Source organism: Vulpes lagopus, chromosome 12 (genome assembly GCF_018345385.1).
Source record: "Vulpes lagopus strain Blue_001 chromosome 12, ASM1834538v1, whole genome shotgun sequence".
Lineage (NCBI taxonomy): Eukaryota > Metazoa > Chordata > Mammalia > Carnivora > Canidae > Vulpes > Vulpes lagopus.
This window is the reverse complement of record NC_054835.1, coordinates 61,937,975-61,964,086: the sequence shown is the minus strand read 5'-3', so window position 1 is coordinate 61,964,086 and position 26,112 is coordinate 61,937,975. Positions and strand designations below refer to the sequence as shown.

General features: G+C 45.1%; 1 protein-coding gene across 1 annotated transcript in view; it reads right to left on the bottom strand.

Moving 5' to 3' along the window:
• The window catches only part of GRXCR1 (glutaredoxin and cysteine rich domain containing 1), a 112,879-nt gene that overhangs the window by 10,486 nt on the left and 76,281 nt on the right, over window positions 1-26,112 (bottom strand). The window lies entirely within an intron of this gene.

The window sequence follows — 26,112 nt, the reverse complement described above, 5'->3', positions numbered from 1 at the left end:
GAGAGCTTAACCCACAAGAGACTGCACGCCGTTCTCCCCTCAGGTCTAAGTAACCCCACGACCAGGAGGCCAGAGAGGGGAGCTCATTCCTCTTTCCCTTCACCTATTGTCCCACGTAGCGAGACTTGGTGACAGCAAACGGGAGACTGCCAGCCGGAGGGGACAGCCCACAACTTGTCACAGGTATGGAAGGTTCTAGAACACCCTTTGCAGTTGTTCCCAGGGCCGCAGGCAGCTCGGCCATCTGGGAGAGGGAACCATTGGCCGACAGGCAGCCAGGACTGTCTGCCCCGAGGTCCCCGCGGTGCTGACATGACCCCTTGGAGTCCTGCGTGTAAAGCCAGCAGCAGCTGGCGGCGGTGAGCAAGTGAATAGGCCCTGGCACTGAGGAAGCACACACGTGAGCGAGGCAGCCAACCTCACCTCCCAGGAGACAGACCCCAGCACTAGCCCGAGGCCAGCCTCAGCGACACCAGGCCCAGGTGACAATTCCGAGGCCACCCACGAAGAAAGCAGAATGGGAATGGGACGCCAGCAGGGGCCTCACTGCACCACCAGATTTCACTTCTAGAACTTTACTATGGGGGCCCCTGGCGGGTCTCAGGGGTGGGCACCTGCTTTCGGCTCAGGGCATGACCCGGGGTCCCAGGATCAAGTCCCACATCGGGCTCCTGGCATGGAGCCTGCTTCTCCCTCTGCCTGTGTCTCTGCCTCTCTCTCTCTATGTCTCTCTCAGGAATAAATAAAATCTTTTAAAATAATAATAATAATTTAAAAATACAAGTCTACTATGAACGCAAGAAGGGGGGCAATGTTTGCCTTTCCCGCAAGGCCAACGGCACCTCTTCTCACTACTGCGTCCTCCTTCCTGAGTCCAGCCTCACCATCTCCTACCCGATTGCCCCAAGCAGAGCCACAGAGAGGGAAGGAGACTGTTCCCCATCAAGGGCAGAGGCCGTGGAGGCCTGTCCACACTGGCTCCTGACACCAAGTGACCGTGGCGGGCACAGAGAGGCCGTGGAACCAAGTGTTGATGAACCACCCAGCCTGGGACAGAGCATCCCCTTCCTGGATCTCCGTTGGTGCTGCACATGGTAGGAAACACAAAAACGCCCTTCAAAAATTGTAAAAGTCTTCATTTTTAGGAAAGTTACAGTGGATTTTTATGTAAATGCGCAACAAAGGAGCCCCAAGGTAGAGCGGCAAGAAGTTGGGGGGGAGCGCAGGGAAGGAGAGACGGAGGCTCAGGGAGTCACGTCGTGGGCTGGCCTGCCCACTGGGGCCGCTGGGATGGGCCTGGGGATGGGCCGCTGGGATGGCCTGCAGGGATGGGTTCTGGGATGGGCCGTGGGGATTCCCTGCTGGGATGGGCCTCCAGGATGGGCCCTGGAATGGGCCATGGGATGGGCCCCGGGATGGGCCACAGGGATGCACCACTGGGGATGGGCCTCAGGGATGGGCCACAGGGATGGGCCCCAGGTTGGGCTGTGGGGATGGGCCACCACTGAGGGAGGCCTCTGAGGTTGGGGGGCTCGCAGTGTCGGTGCACGGGGGCCTTTAGTTCTGCGTTTTTGGGGTGCTTCAGTTTATCTTCATCAGCATCAGAGGTGTCAGCCTGATGTACATGTTACAAAGTACAGCGAAGGCTGGCACGGGCTCCAGGGGACACGCTTGGCTCCACCAAGTGGTCAGGCTCCTTGGGGCTGCAGAAGACACGCCCACAGTGACAGCCAAGGCCACCGAAGCCCCGAACAGAACAGGAAATTCTAGGAGCCAGCAGCTGCAGGTGCTATTTTCCCATTGCCCCGCATGAGGAGCCAGTTCCAGGCTCTGGCCGTGGAGGGGCAGCCCGAGAACCGGGCCTCGCGCCTCCCCAGGCCAGCTCTGCCCTTCCACGACCCCCAACAGCACGAAGGTCGCAGAGGGGCCCTCAGAGAAGCCACAGCGGCCCTGCTTCCCCGCCCGTCGGCCACCCCCGGGTCACCCCCGCAGGTGCCCAGAACTCTCGGTGCAGGCGCGGAAGGGACGCCGGCTCCAACCCGCAGGGACTTGCCCGGACACCGGCCACACCCGCCCCACACCCTGGGTGCTGCTGGAGTAGCCCCGTGTCAGCAGAGCTGCCCCTGCTCCCGGAGCCACAGCTGCCCCCGGGTGCCCAGGGGCCCACCCAGAGCTGAGGGGACATCCCGTGCCCGACACCAGGCCCTGGGGTGGCCCTCGGCTGCTTACCCGCCCTCCGGCCTGCAGCCTCCCCTTGCAAGGAGCACAAACAGTGAGGTCATCTCCAGCGTCCCAACATGTCCCACAGCATCCCACTGCGTCCCACCACGTCCCACAGGATCCCACAGCATCCCACCATGTCCTACAGTGTCCCACAGCATCCCATCGCATCCCACTGCATCCCACGGCATCCTATGGTGTCCCACAGTGGCCCACTGTGGCCCACGGCATCCCACCACATCCCACCGTGTCCCACAGCATCCCACAGCGTTCCACCGTGTCTCACTGCGTCCCACAGTGTCCCACAGCATCCCACAGCATCCCATCGCATCCCACTGCGTCCCACAGCATCCTATGGTGTCCCACAGCGGCCCACCATGGCCCACTGCAGCCCACGGCATCCCACCGCATCCCACGGTGTCCCACAGCGTCCCACAGCGTTCCACTGTGTCTCACCGCGTCCCACAGTGTCCCACAGCATCCCATCGCATCCCACTGCGTCCCATGGCATCCTATGGTGTCCCAATGCATCCCACGGCATCCTATGGTGTCCCACTGCATCCCACGGCGTCCCACCACATCCCACGGTGACCCACAGCATCCCACCGCGTCCCACAGCATCCCACCACATCCCACGACATCCCACCATGTCCCATGGCATCCCACCATCCCACAGCGTCCCACAGCGTCCCACCACATCCCACCGTCCCACCATGTCCCGCGTCCCCCCTGCGCTGACCCAAGAGCGTGACCCCTCTGGGTAGGATGAGGGAATCACTGCCCCCTCCTCTCCCAAGCAGCAGCACCAGCAGCAGGTCGAGGAACCCAGCCCAGCCCAGCCCATAGGAAAATTAGATTCCTTGGGTCCTGAGGCCCTGACGTTGCTTGGGGTGGCCTCCACCTACCCTGATGAGCACCTTGCCTCCCTATCCAAAGGTCTCCTGCCCCACAGCCTTCCAGCAAAAGTTAGTACTTGATTTCTAATTATTCTAATCATCACTTGCTTTATAAAAACACTGGTGTGTCTGAAAAAAGGGACTGTAGTTTTGGAAGTATTGACATTCTTAGGGAACCATCTTTCCAGGTTGGTATTCGGCTAAAAGTATCACATGTGAGTTTATTAACTTTTGAAATGTAAGCCTAGGAGCCTCCGGGTGGCAGGGCTCAGGGGTTGAGCATCTGCCTTCATCCCAGGGCATGACCCTGGGGTCCTGGGATCGAGTCCTGCATCAGGCTCCCTGCATGGAGCCTGCTTCTCCCTCTGCCTGTGTCTCTGCCTCTCTCTCTCTGTGTCTCTGGTGAATGAATATATAAAATCTTAAAAAAAAAAATGTGGGTCTACCATTCAGTTCCGTGCAAGAAGAAATTAATCTTTCTATTACTCGGTGGAGTTTACCAAGACTTCCAGGATGCCTACAGAAATATTTCTAATGTATTTTTCAATTGATTCAGAATTTTCTAAGAAAATTAATACAATCCTGGAATTAATGATAATAGTAATGTTTTGGGTGCACCCGCTCTTTTAATCATCAGTGCAAAGTAAGCATTATTATTTCATTTTTTCAAATAAAGAAAGTAAAGTTGGAAGAGAATAAGGAACATGCCCAGCACCTGTCAGTTAATCAATACAAAGCCTGGCCACATCTTGAATGCAGGTGGTGCTGCCTGTTAAAGCTGCACTCGCTCCATTGTGCCACCCATGCTGCCCACACACTGATAGGACTTATCAGTGAAAACAGGGTCCCGATAAATCCTAGTCCGAGGAACAGGACAGCCTATGACTGGGATTGATTGTTGACAGGTGCCCAAGAAAGTAAAGAGCGTGAAAGCTTTCACTGCAATGACTCTAAGCAAAATGAATGTGCAGAGCAGCTAAGGAACCCCCCCTCAAGTTCTTTCATTATGCCAGGGTCATGCCTTATTTGGTTATTTCAAATACGCTGCATATTCCAGGAGAAGACTTCATTCATTATAAACTTCTACACATGAAATTAACTCTACTCTCAAATTCTTCCCACCCTAAGATTCTGAGCAGCGAGCTGTGTCATGTGAACAAGCTGCTTTATTTCAAATGTAACAAGCTCCTCAGACAAAGATAAGACAGACCACATACTCTTTCCCCACTTGAATCACCAAAAAGAGACTCCTCACACCTTCACGGAACAAGAGTAAGATGAGAAAAGGTATCAGCCCCTTGCTGATTGGGACGGCCAGAGACATACCCATCGTTCTTCATCCGTGAATATGCAAAAGTCTGCAACCAGACCCACTCATACTCATGTCCATTCATTTATTCCCACATTCAGCACAGCTTTGAGCCTCTGCTGTGGGTTAGGCACTGAGCTGTTAGAGATATGAACAACAAACAAACAAATAAAAAGGCTCCCTGTCCATGAGGGAATGTGAAATCTTTTGGAGGAGATAGATGTTAAACAAAAGATCACACAAATGAATGCAAATTTGGAACCATCAAAAATACTACAAAAGAAGGATCCCTGGGTGGCGCAGCATTTGGCGCCTGCCTTTGGCCCAGGGCGCGATCCTGGAGGCCCAGGATCGAATCCCACGTCGGGCTCCCAGTGCATGGAGCCTGCTTCTCCCTCTGCCTATGTCTTTGCCTCTCTCTCTCTCTCTGTGACTATCATAAATAAATAAAAATTTAAAAAAAATACTACAAAAGAGATATTGGGATAAGATGTAAAAGCGTACATAACAAGGTGCAACTAACCTAATCAACAAGGTTAGGGGTGTAATGATTCATTTGTTATCTTTATGTAAAAGAGTAGGTAACTGAGCACATAGAGAAACTGAAGGAAGGAAATCATTTAGGGCAATAAGGCTACCAAATATCACATGTACACGACTTTCGTGGTCATCCCTTCCTTTGATTCAAAAGAAGAAGAACTATGTTCAGCAAAACTTCTTATCAGATTCTGCATGGTATTTTGGGTTGGAGCCCTGGAAGAAACGTACGTAAGATACCCGGCCACAGTGTAAACAATCTATTTCACCAATAAGTCAAGGAAACCTTAAGATTGCCATCAGCCAGCGTGGATCATACTCTTCTGAATTTCTGTGAAGAGCTGTAGATCAAGGGTTTCCAAACACCATCATCCAAAACCAAAATAAACAAATAAAAACACTTCAGTGTTGTGTCTGAAGAATTACTTAAAATCACACGTGCAGACTGAAGCCGCCTCTGGGCTGACAGACCTCCATGCTGCTATCCAGGCTCCAGGAATCCACATGGAACTCCAACGTTTGGAAACTATTGACCTGAAATTTCTGAGAGGTCCAGAAGAACTAGAAGAAAAATGTTCTCATTAACCAACACCAAACGCAACTTTTAATGCGTTTATACATATAAGCGTATCGTATGCTACTCATGCGTATTACACACTACCTTGTCTTCATTTTTATTCACATTTATCCATACAACTGCTTCTTCCTCTTAAGAAAGTCGCCCCCAATAAAAGATCCATATGACGATATCATAATTGAATTAAAAATTCAAGACCTGAGGAATGTCCTAAACACATTTCAAAACAGTAGCTAGGACTGAGCCCTAAATGTAATTCTAAGCCAGCCCCTCAGCTGAAACAAAGTCTTTCTTGGCCTAGTAGCCGAAATGCGATGCCTTCCAGATGCTTTAGGTGATCTGGCTACGATAAGAAATAACACCCTTGCTTCTTCATTAACTGGTAAAAGATAGTCTCCAAATAAATGCCGTCACAGAAGCGGCTCTTTACTCAAGTAGTACAAGGTTTCATCCTCCCTGCTGGCTTCAGGCAGGCTCCTTTGGCCTCTCCCTTCCGCTACCTCCCTGCCATCCATTTCGCTCTCTTTTACTGAACATCCTACGTTGCTGTCGGTGTCTCTGCCCACGACTGGGATGACACGCAGACTCCACAGCATGGTTGACAAAACCCTCCAGGATCTGGAGGCACCAGCCCTCCCAACCCTGACCTTTAACACCTTGTATTCCACATGCTCTGAATCTCTCTCCTTCTTGCGGATGTGACAGGGTCTTCCATGGGATAATAGGCCTTTGCGCCTGTTCGTACCTTGGCCCGAAGCTCCGGCTCCTTCCCACCCTCTCCTGGAAAACTCCTAGGCATCCTTCCACACCCGACTGAAACATTAGCTTATGGATGAAGCTTCTTCGATTCTCCCAGACAAAAAATGGGTATTGCGGCCTCTGTGTTCTCATGCCATGCTGGGCCCCAGTGCACGGCGAGCCCGGTGGTGGGTCTGGGGCCCAGGGCCCTGCGAGGTGCACCACACACACTCCCTAAGGTCAGTGGCAAACACAGCGCTAGATTCCAGGTGGCCGCTGCTCACAGTGAGTGCTGATCCTAAAGGACAGGTCAGCCAAGGCCCAAACCAGAACGCACCTGGGGCAGGTGAGTCTACAGCTGATGCCATGTGACAATAGAGCACCGGCCCCTCGGGGACTGAGGCATGAGGGCCAGGAGGTGCCCCTTCAGCCCCTTGCAGTGGCCACCTGATGGGGAGTGAAGGGTGCACCCCTGGGAGCTGTGCCCGATGCAGACCAGGAGGCCTGGGCCGTGCAGCACCAGGGGCGGGAGGCGAGAGCAGAGGGCGGGGTGATGCTGAGAGTTTGATGGCTGCTGAGGGGTGTCTGTGGCTGCCAGGTTCCCCCAAAATGGGGCCTAGGACACCCAGGGACGGGCCGCCTGAGCTCACATGGGGCCCTGGGTTGTCGATGGGACGTGAACAGACTCCGTCGAGCTCCTGGCCGGGTCGGCCCCGAGCATCCAGAGCAGGTGTAGCCACACCTGGGCAGCGCCAGCCAGCACCCCCCTCCAAGGAGCACGGTTTCCCTGCATCCCTGGCAGGAAGGATGAACTACAAACCAGTTGACTTGGTTTGTGTAATTCTAAAACACTGACTTTGGGGTCTTAAAAAAAATGCCTGCCAAAGACAGTGATTTGGGTTTGGGGTAATTAACGCCCAGTTGCCTCTTTTCAGTGTCGCTATAAAGAAAAATTTCTCACAGGGGCCAATTTTGATTTTTTTATAATAAAGCCATATCATCAAAGTGGGTGATCAGGGGGATATATTATTCTCTTTTCTATGCAGAAGGCCATCTCTCTTGTTCCTCTCTGTATTTTCTCTTTCCTTTAAAATTAATATCAAATCATAAAAAAGTGACATCAAGTCACTAGGTTTAAAAAAAAAAAAAAAAAGGATAGTATTGGGAGCTGAGCTACAAGCCAGAAGACTGTTTTAATTAATACACTAAGACTGCTGTCTACTGTGTCACAAAATTCTCTGCATAAACTGATTTTTAGAATGCAGTGATTAAAGGGTATTTTTAAAATTCAAATTGACATATAACATTTTTCCAGTCTACGGGGCACAATATAACGATTCAATATTTGTATATGTTGCAAAATGATCACCGCGGTAAGTCTGCTTGATGTCCATCACCACGCGGAGTAGCACATTTTTTTCTAGTAATGAGAACTTTTAAGACCTACTTTTCTGGAAGCTTTCAAACCCACAATGCAGCATTGTTAGCGATAGTTACTACGCCACACATTACAGCCCCAGCGTTTATTTATTTTATAACTGGAAATTTGTACCTTTTGACCCCCTCCATCCTGCCTGCCTGTCCCACACCCTCACCTTTGGCAACCACTGATCTGTTCTTTGTATCTATGAATTTGTTTTTTTTTTTTTCTTCTTTAGATTCCACAAATGAATAAGGCTGGCTGGCTGGCTTACTTCACTTATTAGCATGATACCCTCAAGTCCATCCATGTTGTCAAAAATGACAGCATTTCATTCTTTCTTCAGGCTGAATAATATACATTTTTACATATATATATATATATATATATATACACATATAAAATAAATATATTTCTATATGAACATCACAGTTTCTTCATCCAGTCATCCAATAATGAACACTGAGGTCATTTCCATATCTTGTCTATTGAAAATATGGCTGCAGTGAATATAGGGATGCATATACCTTTTTGAGTTAATGTTTTTGTTTTCGTTAGATAAACACCCAGAAGTGAAATTGCTGGATGATATTATGGTTCTATTTTCAATTTTGTGAGGAACCTCCGTGCTGTCTTCCTCAGTGGCTGCACCAATTCTCTCTAACACTTATTTCCTGTATTTCTGATTATAGGACTTCTAACAGGGATAAGGTGATATCTCATCCGGCTGTTTATTTGCATTTTCCTGACAGTAATGTTGAGCACCTTTTCATGTACTGGTACGTGTTCTTTGGGAAAAAAAAAATCTATTCGGATCATCTACCTATTTTTTAATTGGGTCGATTGTCTTTTTGCTATTTAGTTGTATGAGTTCTTTATATTTTTGGATATTAGTCCTCTATCCGGTATATAATCCGCAAATATATTCTCTCATTTGGTAGGTTGCCTTATCATTTTGGTTGATGGATTCCTTTACTATGCGGAAGTTTGTGGTTTGATGTAGCCCCACTTGTTTATTTTTAAAACTAAAGGTTTTCTGAATAAGACTCCAAATTCAATCCCGGTGCCTCCAGTAAGAAATTAATTTAATTTGGACAAATACTGTAAACTCTTTAAGATTCAGCTGCCTTATTTGTAAATTGGGTATAATTATGTTTCTAGTGTTGTTGTAAAGATTACATGAGATGATATATAAGTCCAGAACACGATATGACGCACAATAGGAATTCAATAACTGGTAGTTGTTTATTATTATTATTATTATTATTATTATTATTATTATCATTGAACTCTGAGAAAATTTGTGATTTAAGATCAATTTTGAGTGCACAAAATTTGGTCCGCAAACATTTCCTATCTAGAGTCAATAAATAAAAAAATAAAAAGAAGATCAAAAAGAGTAGTACATTGTTTTGGATGGAGCCACCATTAAGTAAAGAATGTAATTTTTTTAAAAAGGAGGTGGGGTGTTATACAAAATAGTGGGATGAAAGTGACTTATTGAAAAGAAAAGGTGATATAAAACTTGAGGACTTTCCAGCTAAGATGTAGATTTGCTAAAGTATTCTTCATTATGAGAGATTTAGCCAGCTTTCAGCTAGGGCTCTCTGGAAAGTCAGAGACTAAGGACAATTAGTGAACAACAGTACTGAGAAGGAATTGAGTTGATTATTTTTCTTGGATAACATGGATATTTAGTCACTCGGTGAGAAAAATATATGTGGAAGATTCACATGGTGAGGGGAATTGAGAAATATAATTAGTTGGTCAAAATTGTCCATTATAAATCGTTAATAAGAGGGCACTCCTACTCAAATAGGCCTAGATCCCAGATGGGATCCAAGGATGTTTAGACATGGACAGGCTACGGAAGAGTCAGTCATCACTGAAGCTTACGCATTCAATAAAAATTACTCTGTTTTTCTTATTATGAGCTTAGTGAAATTGCCACCCCTACCTAGTTGCTACCTACAAAGATTTTCTGCAGTGTTTTGAAGTTCATGGTCATGAAATGAAGCAGACGTCCCATTTTTATAAGGTACTATAATGCTAAAGAGTCATGAGTTGTCTAATAATCATTCTTTTTAAACTCATAAGGATGACCCAATGCATCTTTTAAGATGGCAGCAGGAAATGTGGATGCCCAGAGTTTAGCTGAGGAGCATTAAGGAAAGGATAATCTACAGACACGGGGATGACATTTGGCAAACCAAGCTTGGTGAAAACACCAGGGGTGGGCAACAACGAAGCTAACAATCTTGAGGAAGCTACCGTAGGACAGAGCCTAATGGAAGAGGTGGCCATGGGAAGGGTCTGAGAAGAGCTCAGCAGCGGAGCCAACTGCACCTCAGCTTGAAGGGAGCAGAAAACGCAAGTAGCCTCTCTCTCCCGCCTCACTCAGATTTCCCCCTGGGCCTCCCTCTGACTGAAGGCAGAAGGCAAAGGATCTGTGTGGTGGCAACTCTGAAGCTCCTTCCTGAGGCTCAGAGCAGGCTGGTGAAGGGGAGAGAAGGGATCTAGAAGAGAAAGCAGAAAGTAACGAGCCCACCAGCCATGAATCACAGGATTCCTTTCATTCTGCTGGAGTCGATCACAATTTGAGTCCATCTATTATGTGTCTTCAGAACAAGAGAATAAAAATATGAGAATCTTCCTGTAATCCTATGGCGAAAGGAAGTGAATCACATGGGTAACAAGATATGTTGGAAAGGCTGAACCGCTGGAGTTAAAACTGTGGGTTTGGCCACATATTAAATCCTGTCCCTGATACTTAATTGGGTGTGCAGCTTGGGCAAGTTACTTAAGCCCTCAAAACCTCAGTTTTCTCAGCTATAAATTGAAGAGAAAAATATCCCCATCAGGTAGGGTTGTAAGAAATAAATGAGATAAGGCATGTTACGTGCTTAGCATAGAACCAGGCACGTGTGGAGCCTCGGTAATGAGAATCATAGTTGTTCATTTTTGTTATTTTTAGCAAGCTAGTAGAATTAATGGATTTGCCACCGAACCTAATCCCAAAGATCTATTTTGAAAGCCTCATTGTCAACTGTTTTCTTTTTAAAATCAATTGCAGTGACCTCCTTATTGTGGGACTACCCTCCTTGTATTATTGTTGTGGAGACAATATTAATTACCTCCACTCCACTGTCACTATCCATTCTCCTTTTTAGTCAGAGAATCCTCTAAAATTTATTTACACACAGCTTATAGTGAAAGACTATTTTCCCAGTCTCCTGTGTAGTTAGATGTAGCCATGCAACTGAGACCCTGTCAGTGAGACGAGAGCAGAAGTAATGCATACAGCTTCCCGGCCAGACTCTTAAAAGCAAAGAGATCATCCCATATTCATTCTTTTTACCTTTTGACAAGCTGGGAAGCTGGGAAAAAAGTGTGATGGAGGCGAGCCATTTTTAACCAGGAAATGAGGCCTCACTCCAAAAGAAGGGTCAATAAGATAAAAATCACTCATGGAGCACAGACGATCTACACCCTTGGACCACTACCAGTTCAGTTACTGGAGAGGCAAATAAATATCTACCTTATTTGAACCGATAACCTATGATTCATATAAATGATGGATAAACACAGAGATACATAGATTAGATATACATACATATGATGGATGGATGGATGGATGGATGGTAGATGGATGGATGGATGGATGGTTGGGTGGACAGACAGACAGACTTATGTAGGGACATAAAGACAGAGACAGAGATAGATAGATACAGGATGAAGAGGACATTATAGAAGTGAGCTGGAGGCCAGCATAAACTCCTGGGTGCTGTCCAAAATTTAAGAATTTTTTTAGCTATAAGATTTAGGAAAAGAAATAAAACAGGATGGCAATAATAGCCTTGTCCAGAGAGATTTCTTGTAGATATTTTTAGACTCTTTCCCCATTCCTTTAGGAACTCTCCCTGCCAGAAATGTCTTCTGTTTGGAGAAGGACACCAAGGAACTAATTGTGTAGGCAGGTCAGGAAGGATGAATAAAACTCAGGTCTCTAAATCAGGACTGAGAACAAAGAGCGGTACTCCTTTGTCATCTCCCTTTGTCTCAGGCTCTGTGGCCTCCAAAGAAAGCAAGCTTGGGATTTTCTCAAAGTTTTGAGGCTCCCGTGATTCATCTCTTAGAAACTTGGCTGTTGCAGTGATAGGACAATGCCAGGAGGACAGTTCTTAAGGGGTGTGGGAGGAGGGGGTTTGAGCAATGGCCCTACCGAAGCCTCCAGGAGTTTAGGAGCACCTACCATTAGCCATGTGCCCTATAAACATTGCCCATTTAAATCTTTAGCACATCCCAGCAAAACATTTCTTAAAATCCTAAGTTTTAAAATGAGGAAACTGAGACTCAAAGAGATTAGAATAATATGTGTGTCATAGGAGCACTCATTCAAGGTCATCACATGGCAAACAGTCGTCAGGATCAGGGTGCAAATCTAGATCTACCTGGCTTCAAAGTCTATGCTCTTCTTCACTGAACTTCACTTTTTCCACTTTTAAATACATATATTTTTCCCCAAATAATATCCACCTCTAAGGGATGCTATGAGAATAAAGCATGATACCAACATGTTAAGCCACAGTTTAATATAGAACATTGCAAGTGCTCAATTAATAATGCCCGGTGCTACTATTATTACTATGACTTTGATTATTCTACTCACACACCATGATATTAATATATTACAAATTTACAAATTTTGCCTGATGTTCATGATAAAGAACATAGACTTTAGATCTTGCCATCTCTTAGGTCCCATAGACCATTTCAGCATTTCATTTATGTCACTGGTAAAGGCAAGCTTCTGCTCTAAAGTGCTGACCTGTGAGTCTCCTATTTGCCTCCCTGAAGCACAGAAGTAAATGGGTTGAAACAGAGGCCATCTGTCAAAGGACAGGTCTGTTTTGGAACCTCCAGAGAGTAAACATGCCGTGCTCTTATTTAGAAGATGGGCTAAAGATGGGCTAATGCAAAAGTCATCCATGAAATGACCATTTACTGTACTGACCATTTAATACGGTATAACACAGTCATAGATAGATAGATGATAGATAGATAGATAGATAGATAGATAGATAGATAGATAGATAGATAGATAGATAGATAGATAGATAGATGATAGATAGATAGATAGATAGATAGATGATACTAATACTAAAAAGATGTAATAAGCAAAGAGAAATGAAAGCACACTTGAAGTCATAAAAAAGTAAAATAAAAAAGTAGATTCCAAGAATTAAAAAAAAAAGTAATATAATCAATGAAAAATGAAAACAGGGTAAAATGAAGCAAATAAAAACCAGGAAAAAGATATTGGTGAAATAAAAGATTGTAGCCAAAGCCACAGCAGATGAAGAAAATTAAGATAAAGAGAGCCCCAGAAACGTTTTAAATATAAAACAAAATGGGGGAAAAATATGTGAAACTAGGGAATTGACTAGTTAACGTGTTAAAGGCATGAGAACAGAAGGCCAGGAGTCGTATGGAATGCATGGGCATGGCAACCTCCAGGGCCTGAGGCACGACGGCCGACATGGGGAGCACCCGGCCTTCAGAGCGGTCCCAGCTCCTGGCCCATGCCAGGCACCCCCAGGCAGCCAGCTGCTCGAGTTCAGTCCAGCCTTCGTCCAGCCTTCGGTCGAGCCTTCAGTTGAGCCTTCGGTTGAGCCTTCGGTCCAGCCTTTCCAAGACCGCCCGTCCAAGCAGGGCAGGAAATGCTGCGGATTCGCCTGCAAGTTCAGCTCGGGCCACCCGTTCCTCATCCCCCGGCTGCTGACATCCACTCTGAGGCTCAGCCCTTTCCCTGTTTCTCTCCTTGCACGCCCCCCATGCTCTTCTCCATGAGGACAGAACACTGACTCGCAAAGCCAGGAGGGTGGCTCACTCACCAGCCTCCAGACCCCAAGCATTGAAGCCCCCGCCGCCCCGCTGTGTCAGAAGCCAGCTCTGGCCCTGTGACCTGTCGGGTCCTGTGCAGATGGCCAGCAGTGGATCCCCGGGCCCTCCTGTCTCCCCTCTCTCAAGCCCACAGACACACACACCCCCGCCGGGCTTTCTTTCCCTGTTCTTTTAGCTCCTAGAACATGTCACCTTTTTCCTGCCTTGGGGTATCGGCAGGTGCTGCAAGGTTCACGGTCCCCAGCACCAGAACACACAGCCCCCCGAGCGCCTCGCGGTGGCCTGGCGGCCAGGCTCCAAGCCTTAGCCTCAAGTCCCGGAGCCTCGCACACACCTTCCCGGATCACTCACATTCATTAGGCTCTCTAATCGCCATCAATCCCAGATCCTAGTAGCTTCCTAGCAGTTCATGGTCTGCTGTGCGGCACGGACTCAGACACCTGCTCACCTGGGCTCCACGGGCTGCACCCCAGCTATCGCCTGCAGTGCTGGGCCCAGCTGGCCCCCGGCCCGGACTGCACTCCTACCAGCTTCTCTCCTCGATATTTGCTGAGCAGCAGCATGCTGTGGGCTTCCTGTCCAAAGCTCTGGACTCCCCGTGAACAGAGATCCTCAAGACTCAGAATCAAAGAACAGAAAGCAGGATGCTGGGTCCCATGGGTCCTACCCACGGAGGACACTAGTGTCAGGATAACCAGATACAACAAGGTGAGATGTTGTGGCCTATCTCCTGGGTGTTAATCCCTTCAGAGGCTACTATTCCTTGAAACAAAACGCCCTGCATTATGGGGAATCAGGAGGCACATGACGTTTTTAGATGAGGTTATCCTCTCCTGGGAAATGCAACAGCTATGAAAGTCCAGTGGGCCTGCCCAACTGCAGAGCCTGCCATACTGCCTTTGCTTGTTCTATTTTTTTTCCAAGATTTTATTTATTTATTCATGAGAGACACAGAGAGAGAGAGAGAGAGAGAGAGAGAGAGACAGGCAGAGCAAGAAGGAGAAGCAGGCTCCCTGCGGGGAGCCCGATGCGGAACTCGATCCCAGGACCCTGAGGTCATGCCCTGGGCCAAAGGCAGCCCCTCAACCCCTGAGCCCCCCAGGCTCCCTATTCTATTTTTTTTTAACGAGAAGACACAGACTTTTTCCCTTATACAACTTAGCCATTTTGGTGGCTTTTTATTCGATCATTTACCTTTTTATGGTTCACTATTAATTTCACCAAATATTTGAAGTTTCCCACAGATGGCAAAAAAAGGAAAAATAGCATAGAGGTAATCCAGATTTCAACTTTCAGTGATCTCTTTTAAGACGTTGTCTACGCAAAATGGATTATACCTCTGGGTGATAATTTATCCTATTGATTTAGAATATTTTACACACCCATCAATTAAGACAACCATAAATGGCACACAAAGATGTTCGTATGTCATTCATTTGCTCCATAAATTGTCAAGGTAGCCACAGACTAAACATGATAAAAACCTGAACGAATGCAGTAGGGTATAAAGAAAAGGAGCAGAAATAAACGATTTTCAAGAGATAGAATCCAGAGTTCTTGGTGGCCAAGGGATTGTAACCAAGGGTGACCATCCCATTGTGTGTGATGAGATAAAAAGAGGAATATACATGCATATGGCAGGATATTCATATTTGATTAATGCCTATCTCATTAGTTTGAAATATTAACTCAAAATTGATAGCATCTCCTGGAGTTTATATTGTTACATAGTTAGGATGTTATTTGACCATCTTCTATAATTACAATTTTGAGGGTGCATAACAGAGTCATCTTCAAAACGCTATAATTAAGGATGACAGCTCTCCGTGACAAATCTGAACTTGGAGAACTTATGGTTTTGCTGTGTAAATTTGCAATGAAAGGAATACTTGCCAACTTTTAGGGCCAAAGTAAAAAACTGGTCACGGGCAAATCTGTTATTATACCAGAATTGCAAAAATAAATCTTTCAAACACATAGATTATTAGTAGAGATTTCTTCATTGTGCAAACCAAAAGGTCCACTATCACAAAGCAGAAGTTGAAAAAATAAGATGATTTATTCTCCAAGTAACTTTAGGTCAAAGTTAAATATGACTTATTAGGGTCATAAAATAGCTGTGGATGTAGTAAATTTATGTCTTTGCTTTGTTCCCTGTCATATTGTAACCAAAGCTATTTCTACCCTGCCATAATGTGTATTTTTAATCAGACAGCATTAGCCACAGCAGAGCAAACCACAAGTCACAAGGACAGATGATTCTAACTCTATTTATGTTAGAGATGGATTTCTGTGACATTGCATATAAGCAGGATTTATAAATCAAATTAAATTTCCACTTCACTTCCATAATAATTTTGCTTCCGATGAAATCATTTTGACCCTAAGTTTCATCTTTAAAAACAAAGCTGGAGAAAAATACATGGATTTTTCTGCAGGTTTCTAAAATAACCACAATAACCTGAAAAAATAATAATAATACCTACTCTTTATTGATTAAATGCTGCCCATGATAAAGGAGGGGAATGAAGAAATCTGGAAGCCTTGGGATGTTTAAATCTGAAGTGTTCCCTGGTTAAGACCAAACAGCAGGACGTAAGGCCTGGTTTTGCCTGAGCAAGTCAACCATACTTTTGTTTTGAAACGACTTCTAAGCCCTCAGAGGCCATGAGACCTTGTCTCCAGCTGGTTCAATGGCCCCCTCGATCCTTCCAAGATAAAATTCTGTTGACTTGCACCTCACCTTAGAAGGGAAGAACCGTTAAAAACTTAAAATGTCCTTCCCGAATTTGCCAAGTCATTGTACTGACTTAAAGCGTGGCATGCATATACCTCACAAGCTTCTGAAGGCAGCAAATACACTGGCATTTACTCAGGTTTGCACCCCCGGGGCTTTCCCTAGCAGCCCAGGTCAGCTGCGCCCGGGATTGCAGGTCCGGCTCCTCAGAGCGGGGATGCGGTGATCTAGCGCCTCTTAGTGCTGAGAGCACAGCTGTGCACGTTATCTCCTGCCTGCAAAGTCCAAAAGAAAGGGGAAAATAATATATTCTGCTTCATTCCCTTCCAAACGAACAGTTGAAAGAGTTACTGCTGTCAGAAATATTTTTAAATGGATTATTTCTACACATGCAAAACAAACACATGTATGAATAAACATTTTTTAAAAGTTCTCGGTAATAAAAACTACATGGGAGATTGTCCGAAGCAGCACAACTAACATTCATTGATGAATATTGCTAAAATACAACCATAGCTTAATATTCCCAATCTCTGGGATTTTGTCCTTAAAACTTAATTCAAAGGGGACAAAAATCCATATCCGACGCTATCTATGAAGCAAACCACAAAACCAGAAAGATTAATCTCCAACAAGAAGGAAATCTTTTAAACAAATTCAAATAGGTCACCATGATGATACGCAATCAAACCATTCTCAAGTTTAATTATAAGTACGAGGGTTAAAAAAGAACACTGTTTTTGATAAGACATTAAACTTAAAAAGCAGAGTAAAAAATTTATTGTGAAATGATTATCATCAATTTATGTTGCCATAAAATATACGTACCCATGTATATACGTATGTCTAGACATGCTGGAAGGTACTATAGGACGTGACTGTACCAAGGCAGTAATATTATGTATTTTTCTTGTTAAAGACAATCTTCTCCAGGGTGGTTTTAGGTTCACAGCAAAACTGAGATGCAGGTGTAGGATTTCCCATACGCTCCCCGCTCCCACACATGTATACCTCCCCCCATTATCACTATCCACACCCCCCACCAGGGCAGCCCGTTATCACAACTGATGAGCTTGCACCCACCCAGCATTGTCACCGAAGCCTATGGTCTATATGAGGGTTCACACTTGGTATTGTACACGCCGGGGGTTTGGACAAATGTATAATGACACGTATCCCTCCTTATTGTATCATACAGAATATTTGCCCTGAGAATCCTGTGTATTATATATTTTTAATGTTCCAAACATCTTTTTGTTTTCCTGGTAAAAAAAAAAATGTCGAGGAAAAGAAAATAACGAAATTTTAAATCTATCACAGAGTCACATGTAAGGATAAGCTACCCATGAACTTCTCAAACTTCAGATCTAATCAGCTGTTTCTCTCCAACACCTGTTCACCTGGTGCAGCCCATTCCCTCCTGCTTCCTGAGAAAAGTCTGCCCCGACACCCTAGTCAGGGTGGAAGCACTTTCTGAAATGTTCTCAAAGATCCTGTTCTGTTCCTCCAGGACGTTTCTCACGCTTGGCGGTGTTGGAGCGCCTGCTAGAGTGTGTGCGTGTCCTCCCCCAGGTTGTGAGAGAAGCGCGGTACACGGGAAGCCTCCGTGCAGCCTGCGGAGCAAGGTGAAGGGCAGCACGTGCTCCGAGAGGTATGCGACTTGCACAACTTCCTGCAGCAGCTGGAGCAGAGCCAGGCACAGGTGTGAGCCTGCGTTCAGTTTGCAATTTGCGCCCATCCACAGAAGAATCCTGATGATCGGGGCCCCCGGGGGGCTCAGGGGTGGAGCACCTGCCTTGGGCCCAGGGCATGACCCCGGGGTCCCGGGATCGAGTCCCACATCTGCTGCTTCTCCCTCTTCCTGGGTCTCTGCCTCTCTCTGGTCTCATGAATAAATAAATAAAATAAAAAAAAATTCTGATGATCTTAGAATCACCTGGTACCCTAGGGTGGAGTTCATCAGAACCTCTGGCTCTTTATTTCCTCTGATCAACTCCTTCTGTCATCTAGAATGGGACATGGTGAGGGGCTGAGTTTCATGCATTTGGGGCCCCTGTTTTTGTCTCCTGATGCTGCTTCTCTCCCATACTCTCCAGCATAATGACTCCAGCCCCCAACCCATCCTCTCTGTCCTTCCTGATACCATCCAAATCGACCAAAAGTTGTTGTGAATCTACAAGAACAATATAGCCCCTCTTCCAAGAACCAGTTTTGGCCAATATTCCTTAAACCTAGTGAATCTTGCTGATGCTTGCTGCGGTCCTATGAAACCTTTCCTCCTCCTTCCCAAGTGACGAAGCTCCTGCCAAGCCTCCTTGCGGTGGCCACTATCAAAGAAAGGCTGGCTCACACTTGCTAATAAGCAGGTGAAAAACAAGAGGTGACACGTGTGCTCCACTCCAGGCTGTACACAGCACCAGCACCATCTGCTTGGAGCCTACCAATATTTTTCAGTGGAAATGAAGTGACTGAAAACCAGAGCCTGTCGTTCAGAAACTGGCATAATAGGCTGAAAGCAAAAGTCTGCATCCTCACCACATTTCCCCACTTTTGCAGCTCAAGGGACAGATGCATCAAGGAATTAATAACCCAGAGTCCAGGAAAAGCAGGAAGGAGACAGATAATGAAGATGAAGGGAGTGTTCCTGAGATGTTACGGAGGTGAATGGCTTCCATCTGGCCGGGAGCACGTCTCCAGCTGCTGCTCTGACATCATCTATGCTTTGCCCGTGAGAGGTAAAACCCAAGGGGGTTGAAGGAAGAAAGAAGAAATTCCCACCGCTAATTAAAGCAGCATTTGCCATTCTCAAAGCTAAAATGAGGCGTAGTATGTGAAATGGGGACAAAGAAAGGAAAGGAGGAGGGGAAACGGGGAGGGAGAAAGCTTTTAAGAAAAACTACACGTTTGTTATGTTTCTCCCCAAATCAGAAATGTAAGAAATTTTACGTTACAGAAATGTAAGAAACCAAAAGAACTACAAAAATGTTCATATTTATAAAAATACGTGAAGATATTTTTGAGAAAGCCATTTAACTACATTTCATAATTAAGTAATTCCACTAAAACGCGTAAACTTACACCTACACGCAATCCCCTCACTTTCATAGTCTGACAGTACCGATGGCTGTGAGCAAGGCAACGTCATTTGCTCAGCGTGTCATGAGCCTGAACCAACCCGGTAGACACGATGGGCTCTGGGTCCCAGGGTGAGAACCAGGACAAGGGTTCCCAGGTCACTGAGGACACAGCAGGATCCACTACAATTGTATTTAATGTAATATAAGCAAATCTTATTTTTCACTCTTTTCCCCACTCATAACAGGGTTCTAAGCAGGGAAATTATGACAAGAAAAAAAATGAAAATTAGGTAACTGAATAATAAAGTATTGGCAATCTTCAAAGGTAGAAAAAAAGCAGGCAGCTTAATACATCTCATGTAAAAATATATAAAGCTCAAAATCACAGTAAATTAGTCATCTGTGTTCTAGTTAATTTAAAGAGTGACTTTTGGTGTGTGGAGACATTGATATTTTGGTAAAATAACAATCCCAGGTTTGACTTGTAGCACTCCTCTTTCTCTCGACTATTAATTATCAATCAGGTTAAATTATTTAGCTCTATGAAGAAGGGCATTTGCCAAGTTTCATTTTACCCCCATGCCTATGGTTGTATTCCAGAAATTTTTTTAGGAAACAGCCATATGGGTTTCTAGGTAAGATGCTGACATAAGCCTAACGGGTCTAACTTCTCTATCCTCTGCTACCAAATCCCCTGAAGAGAAAAGGGAATATAAGCGTTAGGGGAAACTTGATTTAGTGATAAGAACTAGGACAGGGTAACATCCCCATGCCAGGGTCTTAAAGGAAATGCTCTAAAAGAAGGGGCAAACAGGATTGGAAGTTCCCTGAGCTCTGCGGTGAACGGGCTGCATGCCTGTGAGGAAGGTGGGAAATGCCTCCAAATACTCGCCCACCACCAGCTCGTTCAGGGGTGAGGGCAGTCGGGAGACCTCTGCCCAGCACATGTCCTCAGAAGGGACAACGTTGTCTCCAAGGGGGTGAAAGTTGATCCTAACAGGTGGGAGATTTTTCTTTTTATGTAAATTTATTTTTTTATTGGTGTTCAATTTGCCAACACATAGAATAACACCCAGTGCTCATCCCAGGTGGGAGAAAGTGATATAGCCTCTATAAGTGTGTGTATATATGTATATGAAGCTAGGAGGCAATGATAAAAAATAAAAAGATTGAGAAACACTGTTATTTAGCATCAGCCACAGAGAAGGGCTTTGGACACAGGAACCACTGAGCAGCGATGACGATGCACACTCTGGTTCACGGGGCTCCAAGCTTATCCGCCGAAAGAGGCAGCTTATTGCTGCAAAGGCCTCACGTGCAGTCCTCACCCTATTCTTCCTAGACTGCCAAGAAAGCACAGTACAGTCGACAAGAGAAAGAGTTTGGTTTTGTTTTTAAAGAAAAAAAAAATAGAAAAAAATACATAAACCATAAGATAGAATGTCAACACTAAAGTGGAAAATTCCAGTGATGACAATAAATTTAAATAGGTTCATTCTCTTATGGAAACAGATTTGCAGATTAGGCCAAATAAAACTCAATTGTATTTTTGTTTACAAAGCAGATACCTACATCCAAATTACTAAGTGAGAGAATATAGGCAAACAAAAACAAAGCACATAAATACGCCATGGGAGATATGATGTGGATGTTGCTGTGAGTGGTGACATAAGACAAGAAAAATCCAAGCCAAAAAGCATTGATTTATCAAAAATGATTATTAGAAAAGCCATGAATATATCTATCTCTACATATTTAAATATATGAAGCCACATTGATAAAGACTAAATTACAATAGCTCTCCCTATTTGATGAAAACAAAGATTAAAATAAGAATCAGAACATTTGAATGATATATAATAAGAATGCTGTGTTTTATTTATATAGAGGTATCTATAAAAATGGAGGTGATGTATCCTTCCCAAGAAGCCATGAAAATCTTACAAAAATGTATCATATACTAGACTACAAAGAAAACATCAACAAATTCCAAACACTAATCATCTCATTGGTCATATTACCTGACCACAATGCAATACAACTAGAAACAGACTGTAGATTTGTACATTTGACAAGTCAAGTTTAAATGTAAAACTGGGGAGAAAAACAATTTCTTGGAACTGAATAAGTTCCCCAAAGGGGGCAGCCTGGGTGGCTCAGCAGTTTAGCGCCGCCTTCAGCCCGGGGTGTGATCCTGGAGACCAGGGATCAAGTCCCCCGTCAGGCTCCCTGCATGGAGCCTGCTTCTCCCTCTGACTGTGTCTCTGCCTCTCTCTCTCTCTCTCTCTCTGTGTGTGTCTCTCATGAATAAATAAATAAAATCTTTTTTTTAAAGTTCCCCAAAGAATAATTAGGTCAAACATGGGGGGAACCCTAAAATTACCAACTACCTTAACTCCATAAAAATGAAAATGTGACAGAGCAAACTTACATACACGATGTTTTAAGAAGCAAATTCTGATCACTTTCTATTCCTTAAAAAAAGCAAATTCAAGAAATTGCACAATGAACATCAAAAGTGTCCTATCTAAGCAAAAAGAAGAAAATAATAAAGTAGTAAATTTAGAATCCAGTTTAACCAGATAGTCAAGAGGATGGGTGGAGAAGAGCAACAGCTCAAGCCCTGATTATCCTAAAATGCCTATGTTCTTTGCTCTAAGTTTGGCTCTAGGAGAATGTAAACAACACAGCCCAGGTTACCTGGTCCAGCAACCTCTCCCGTTTCCCACAGATCCCCATATACACCTGTGAGAGAGGATATCCAGTAACGGCCACCCCACTTCCTTCCCACCCTGTAGACATGTCACTCCAACCATCGACAGGTGGAGTCTGTCCTCTTCCTTGAATCCAGGCTGAACTTGTGATTTGTTTTGACCTTTAGGAAGTGGGGGGATATGATGTTCTAGAACCTCCAAACCCAGGCTTTAGGAAGGCCAGTGTGTCCCGCTTCTTCTCCTTTGGAAGTCGGAATCCATACAAAACACTGACTACCCTGAGATCATTATGTTGTGAAAAAACCAAGAGAGCTACCTGGAGAGGTCACATGAAGAAGCACCAAGCTGCTCAACTAGAAATGAAGAAGGATAAGGAAGACAAGGAGACGAAAGAAGGAGAAGGAGGAGAAAGAGAAGGAGGAGGAGGAGAAGGAGAAGAGGAAGGAGGAGGAGAAGAAAGAGGAGAAAGAGAAGGAGGAGAAGAAAGAGAAGAAGGAGGAGAAAGAGAAGAAGGAGGAGAAGAAGAAAGAAAGAAAGAGAAGAAGGAGAAAGGGAAGGAGGAGGAGAAGGAGAAGAAGAAGAAAGAGGAGAAGGAGAAGGAGGAGGAGAGAGAGGAGGAGGAGGAGGAGGAGAAGGGAGAAGGGGAGGGGGAGGAGGAAGACCTTTGAAAGGGTCTTTACTTCCAAGCCCAGCTCAGCCGCCAGCTAAATGCAAGGGACTGAGCGACCCCAGCAGATGCCCCTTGGAGCAGAAGAATCACCCTGTTGAGTACACTCAACCCATAGAATTTTGACACACAATGAATTGCTGTTTTCAGTCACTTCCCTTCGGGACAGCTTGTCACAAGGAGGTTGCTAACTGAAACACGGCCATGCTGTAGTCATAGCAGGAGACTCAGAAGCAACCATGTCTGTGAGCTTGTACGTTCTACTCTCCTGTTCCCGCCTTTGCCCACTGTATAGACTTCTAGCCCACTTGAAAGACCCAACTAAGCATTTCCTCTTCTGGGAAGCCTTTCCAGAATATCTCAGCCCATTACCCGTGATGCCCCCAGATGTGGTAATGCACCGACGTAGCACATACTCCTTGCACTTGGCCCGCACGCTGAGGGACACATTCGTTGCTGCGTCCACCTTCACACTGTGAGCTCCTGCGGGCACAGCCTGTGATGTTAGCATTTCCATATTTCCATTGCTTAAAACAATACCTAAAAAATAATCCTATGAAGGAGAAAGGATCGTTCCTCTCTTCCATATATGGAAGCCGATATATACAGTGCTAAGGTGATGCACTCAAAGTCACTCAGAAAGTTGAAATACAGAATACAAAAGAGTGAAATTCTGTGAGCTCAAGAAGTGTTTCCAGATAACTCCGTCTTTCATTGATCTTTTTCTCCTCTTAAGTCCTATAGCACTTACATCCCCCAAAAACTATCTCTATGGAACAAAGAATACTCTTGTCTTCAGGCTCATGGCAAGTTTCTGGCAGGCCAACACCACAGTTTATATTGCTACTGAATCCTCCGAAAACCCTGGTATAGCACATGATAAGTTCTCATTCATTTATTAGCAGGTTGTTTCAAAAGTATTAAACTAGTCAACGATAAAGAGAGGTTCAGGAAAATGTGTCAAGTATTTTTCTAAAAATAGAAATACACTCAAACAGTCTATATTTTCAACCCCAATTTATTAGACTATGAAGTGCAACACATTTTTAAAATATATGTTTTAAGACAAAATAAAATAAATGTCTTTGAACGCAGGGAAAAGAATGATCTTGAATGACTATTCACTGTGAATAATCTCCTTTTCACTGGAGTTCTGTTCTACCCAGAGTGAAAGAGGAGACTGAACCGGGCAATCTTCAGGAAAGCTCATACCGTTATTTTTGTTGTGTCCCTTGGCTGAGAAGGGACTGAGATTTGGTGTCATTTCTGCATCAGTGCTGTCAACCAGCAACAAAATAAAACTGATTTATTTCTCATTTTGACTCTTAAAAAAAAATCTGAAAATTTAGATCTTACCCTTTATTCCCCAGGGACAAAACACACTAGACGGAGAGGAGCCAGGATTCTCAGCAAGCATTCTGGTAGCCGGGACAGCCCACATCCCTCTCACCCCCTATTTACTGCATGTTCAAATTCTCCTGACTCACTCAAGGTCAAACCAAATTACTGAAGTGCAGACTAAGGTCATTTCAAGTCCAAAACTGTGTGACACCGGAAGACTCAGTGAGAAGAGCAAGGAGGGACCGTCCTGCCCTTGGTGGGCACTAATGCCTTCGGGGCTTCTGACTTGTCAGCCACAGAGGGCTGGACACCACCAGCCAGAGCTAGGCTGTGTGTCATACAAACTGTGTCCTTAGGTAACTCTACTTTAATTCTAATTTATGGAGCTCTAACTCGGTCTGTTACTCCTTCAGGAAAGCCCAGTGAGTCCCTAGAACTCCTTTATCCCGCATTTCACCACCTAGATCTCTCCCAGAACTCAGCCAAATCACACAAAGATGTTCACAAGTGGGGCACCTGGGTGGCTCAGAGGGTGAGGCATCTGACCTTGGCTCCGATCATGATCTGGGGGCCTGGGATGGAGCCCGCAGTTGGGCTCCATCCTCAGCGGGGAGTCTGCTTGTCCTTCCCCCTCCCCCTGCTCACGCTCATTCTCATTCTCTCTCTCTCTCTCTCTCATAAATATAAATAATGTCATTTTAAAAAGAAAAAGATGTTCACACGTTAGGCATTCTGCTATATTTTTCTCTAGAAATCTCTTATGCTGGGAACACACGTGGCACAGAATTAGAGGCACATTCCCGCCACTTCTGATTAAAATATCATGCATTTTGTGGAGCAGAGCTCAAATACTGTCTCTGGCTTAGAACCTTCCCTCGTTGCCTGGGTTGAAATGCGTCTCTCGTTCTCTAAACTTTTACAATTAGCTTAGCACTTAGCACAGCTAGCTCGGGGTGACATAGCATGTGTCCTCCTCACTCCCTTCTCCCCCTCACACGCATCTCTTACATTTAGAGCATTAGATGGCAAGGACTGTGCATATAAAATCTTTGAACCCCTAGAATATTGCACAGTGCTTTGTACACAGAGGGTGCCCAATGTTTGCTCCATGACTGTTCACTTTATTCCTTCTGGGATTTTCAGGATGACAACTTTTACAAGAGCCTGGAGGCCATGCAAAGAGACTAATCCAGACCCATGCCACCTATTATAGATCACAACTCCCACCCTGCATTTTAAGGAATACGACTCAAGTTCCCCCCCCCAAAAAAAAAAACCACTGAATTTTTTTTTATTATTATTATTTCAAATCTTTCAACAGAAATCATAGGTGGAATACTACAAAATGTGTGGACCGGAGGATGCATTGCAAAGAGAGCTTGAAACCCTTCCCACTCACACTATCCAGCGGGTTCCCCTTAAGGAAATGTTGAAGGAATGTCTGGGGTAACACAGAGGACGCTCTGATAATCACTAATTCTGACCCATCTCCTCAGATTCTGAAATAGGCCACAGGAGTCAGAGAGAGTTGCCGAAATCACAACCAATGGATGAACCCTGGCCCCTGGGGCCACTGCCCCTTATTGATTTCCTGCAGGATGGACTTCATGACACCCAAAGAGGCAACCCCAGGGCAGCTCTTGCCCCAGCATTTCAGGGCTTGTCGTTAGACAGGTAATTCACTTCATTTTATTCATTCTGTTGATTCTTTGAATCTAATCCAGAGAATAAACACCACCAGGACCAAACATATGGTGGAGTCTTTAGCTTAATTTTTGTTTTTGGAGAGAGAAGCATCTTGGGCTGAGTTCCACCAAGCTGGGAGTACAAGGAGTGATTAAAACCACAACACAACACAACACAAGGTATCCTACCTGAACATAAGGAAGCCTGCCACTTGGCGCAGGAGCTATTTACTTTGTCAAATCCCCATGTGCGATGTTTGCTCCATTGTAATCATATATAATATCATGGT